Source organism: Hippocampus bargibanti, linkage group LG17 (assembly GCF_051943395.1).
Source record: "Hippocampus bargibanti isolate YZ-2025 linkage group LG17, ASM5194339v1, whole genome shotgun sequence".
Lineage (NCBI taxonomy): Eukaryota > Metazoa > Chordata > Actinopteri > Syngnathiformes > Syngnathidae > Hippocampus > Hippocampus bargibanti.
The window spans coordinates 223,080-227,406 of NC_142750.1; positions in this window are offsets into that span (position 1 = coordinate 223,080).

Here is a 4,327-nt window from a genome sequence, read left to right on the forward strand (position 1 = left end):
CAGGCTCGAAAGAGGAACATCCTACGCACCCGATTTCCTCTGAGCGCCCCCCGCCGTCGACCTCGCCGGGCGAACAGAGCGCAGGTATGCAAAATCGGCGGCGTCGGCGTGCTAACAAATGAAGCAATTGATGTGGCCATGAAGATAAACGGCGCGCGCAGTCAAACGGCGTTTTGAAATCAACAAATGGCGTCGATTGATCTCGGGATGAATTCCCCTCCTTGAAATGGCGCCGCAAAGCTCCGCCTAATCTGCTTTTCTCCTTGACCTTTTCCGAGCGGTTGACGCCGCCTGTAATTGGACGTCGCTTAGCAGCGGCAAAACGTGAGCCAAAACGAGCGGACGCCGGGCCGCGGCTTTCCATTCTTGGGCCTTTTTCTTGGCTTGCCAACGCTGGACTCGCCAGGCGGAAGGAAGGGAAGAAAAGCCCAACAGCGACACCGTCCTGAAAATACCGAAAAATACTTGGTGGGGGGGGGGGGGGGGTGAAAAGAGGAATAGCAACGTGCTGCCTCCCGCCGTTGCCCGGGGTAACTATGGCAACCTGTCGTTTCCTCGAAAGGAAGGATGTCGGCGAGGTCAGAGTGGGACGTTGCCCCGTCGGGAGGATTTTCAACGTTCTGCGGGCGGCGTGGGGGGGGGGGGGGGGGCTGTCAAGGTGAAGCCGGCCCACGTCTCAACGGCGCCTTGCGCTGAAATGAAGAACTCGTCGCTTGCGATTGACACCAAGACATTTTTGCTCACGTCATCCCCAGATCTTTGTCCACGCGTTTCACTCGCCCGTCACGTCTTTGCTTGTCCACAGAGCCAATTTAAGAGGGCGAAAAGCATCTGCCCCCCCCCTCCCCCCCTCGCTCTAATTTCCGAACGCTTTGATGTGGCCAAAACCAACAGCCGCCAGATCGCATCTCTTATGCTAACGAGCTTCCCGCTTGGGGACGCTTGGGGACCCCTCCCTCATTTTCTCGTCAGGCTAATTAGGGACGGAGCCAGCAGCGCTCTCACTGGCTTTTCACACTGCATTTTTTTTCTCTCAGCTTCAACTTTATCCGCAGCGGAACGATGACGATGGGCCCGTTTGGGTCGGGTCGGGTCGGGTCGAGCCACTGGCGGCCATTGACGCCGTTAAACCAAAAACAATCAATGATCCTTCCGAGCTTGATCGTCTACGGGCGCCACGCGTCTTCCTCGCTGACTCAAGGTCAGTGCCCGGACCCCCGCCTCCCGGACCCCCCCCTTCCACATCGGCACTTGACATCAAGAGCGCAACGCCTTGTTGCCCCCCAACATGAATAAAACAGGCCGGCAGCCGTGCGATGAAAGCTTTTAAACGGCGCCGGCTTTGGCCGTGGCGTGTCAGCACCGGCGTGCGCACGTGCACGTGCACGCCGATTGTTCTTGTCACGATGCTAACGCTAGGCCACTTTGGGAGAAATGACATCATCAAGTCCTTCAATTCAATTGGAATCAAAAAGGTGGGCAGCATTTGGGGTCATCCTTTGGAGACACTCAATGAAATATTTGGGGAGCCCCCCCCCCCTTTTCATTTGGGATGGGGGGGGGGCTACTGTCCTTTTTGCCCCCACCTGGCGCCGACTCGCAATGAGCGTCAGAGAATTCCTTCTGCGTTTGTCCCACAACGCGGCGGCGGATGAAATGGACCAAGCTCAAATTCCGTCGTGGGCCTCTTTGTCACCGTTTTAAGCACAAAGATGGCCGCGGCAGCAACGAGGGGGAGGCCGCGCCCATCATTTTGGCGCCGGCGGCTCTTTTTCGGGTGCGTTCCAGCTGAGCGCTGACTTTGGAAAGGCTCTCTCAGACGGGCTGGAAGGGTCACATGACTTTGGCCGCTTGGCGCCGGTGACGGGGGAGGGGGGGGGGGTGCCTTTCGTCCCGATCGGAGCGCAATCATTTTGCCCCCCCCCTCCAATCTGGCCGCGGGTGCGTTTGCCATCCCGTCAACAGGCGTGCGTGCTCATGTTCTTGTAGAAGAATGATGATCTGCCGGCGGGCACTTTTAATCACAGGCGGATTTGAAACAAATGCTCTTTTGGTGTGTAAGCAGCGAGGATTACGGTCAGATTGACACATTTGCAAATGGCCGACAGCCGTCGCGAGCCGGCGTTTAAGCTCAATAGACCCAAACGCCGTCGGCGCTTCAAACTGGGCGGCGGTGGTGACGACCTTTTGACCCCGAGGGGACGTTCGCATTGACGGCTCGTTTTCCCGCACAAATGGCACCGAAACGCGGGAGGAAAGCAGGCCCCGAACAGCGAGCGGAAGGCCCGCCCTGAATGCAAAGGAGCCGCCCGAGACTCTTTTCGGGGGGGTCGGGACCCCTTCGGAGCCCCTCAAAGGCAAACAAGAACAGGGATTCTGCCGCCGCAGACAAGCCTCCTCTTGTCTCATCAATTAAATGCCACTTTCGATTCCAAACGGACCGGCAGCCTCCTTCGCACCCGGCAAGCGCCGGAAGCCATCTTTGTCATCGCGTCTCCCTGCTTGCGCGTCACGTTAGACGAGAACAAAAAACACCAGCGGACAACTTATATGTACATTTCATATTAGCTATTAATAATACTTTTCATTTATAAGCACCTTTCACTTTACAGTCACAGGATAGGTTTTTCTGTGGGTGAGCAGCGGCAGCCACATGCGCCTGTGTTCACTTAACCCGGAAGGAACTCAAATAGATAGAAAGTTAGCACCTTGAGAGTTTTGAAAGGTGCTTAGAAATTAAATGGATTATTATTAATAATATTTTCATCTTGGTTTTGTCGTACTTGGCCTACTCGAGTTTTGATGACCTGAGCGGGTCATCCATTTGAGAGGTCACGACCTCTCCGTGCTGGCCGTCGCACGTCGGGCGGCCAATGTCGGCGTTGATTCCGCTTTGTTGAAATTGGCTGAGCGGGCAAAAGCCAATCTAGTTTTTGGAATAATAGCCCCCCGCAACCCCCCCTCGTTGAGGCCATGAAGGCTCCATCCGCAATCTGAGCCACGCATTATTGATCTTTCGCGACTTTGATCGATCAAAGCAAAACATTCTTTGACACAATGAACGAATCTCACATTGACATTGCGGACATGTTTTGGGGAGGGGGAGGTGGGGTCCTTTGGGTCATTTGCTTGGTGACGCGACACGGGAGGGGAGGGGCACAATCGCCCCCCGCCCCCTTTCGAAAGCTCTTTGCTATTTTGTGGGGGGGGGGGGGGGCGCGCTTGGCACGTTTGCGTTCAATCGCAACTACTGCGCGAGGTTTTCACTCGAGACTCGAGACGCCTTGCAAACTTGCTTGCGGTCGGCAAGCACAAAAAAAGAAGGAAGAAAAGGTCGTTACCTTGAGCTCTGGCGCAGGAGCACATCGCCGAGAGCGACAGCGAGAGCGACAGCGCAATCCAGCAGGAGACCGCCACCACCCTCCCGACCCGCCGCCGCCGCCGCCGCCGCAGCTCGCTTCCGCGTCCCCTCTCGGGAAACATGTTGCTTCGGGACACGCACGCGCGCGAACACGCGCTCGCTCCCCGGGCGACAGAAAAGCCTCCTGCTCTGCTCTGCTCTGCTCTGCTCTGCTCCGGGTCTGGTCTGGTCTGGTCGCTGGATGCCGCCGCCGCCGTCGCGCTTTTGCGTCAGACTGGCGGGAGGGGGGAGGGTGGGGGGTGAGCAAAAGAGAGAGAGAGAGAGAGAGAGAGAGAGAGAGAGAGAGACGTCTTCAGGCGTCGACACTCAAGGTAATCTCCCAACCAGGTGCGACGTTGTACGTCGACGCGCTGACGTCATCGAGACGGAAATCCACCCGAAGATGTTCCGAAGGGGCTTCGGCAGCATTGAGGAGGGAAATCTTGCTGTGACGTCTCGTCACGTGAAAAAACGGCTCCCCATCAGATGAGACCCCATGCAGTTTTTTTTAATTGGGGGGGGGGGGGGGGGGGTTGAACATTAACGAGTTGCAGTCCAATAATGCCCCCCCGCCCCCATCGGGCACGCGGATGCAACGGCTGGTGGCGGTGGGGGTCATTTTCGCGTGGGACGCCAATCAAACGGTGTCACGCCGAGCTGCAGCCCCCTGTTCGTCTTCTTGTTCTTGTTGGTATGCAGCGCGAGCACCTGCTGCTTGACTCGTGGTGGGGTGGGGGGTGGGGTCCTGGGGGGGGGGGGGGGGGGCTGAGACTATCTTCCATTTGTTCCAGAAAGGAGAGCTGTCGGCGAAAATGGCCCATTTCTTCACAGACTGATAGCGGCTGTCTGGCTCCACTTGGTGCCCCCCCCCACGACCAAACCCGAGCCACCGAAGCCCCCCCCCCCGCGCTGGAATAAGCCATTTTA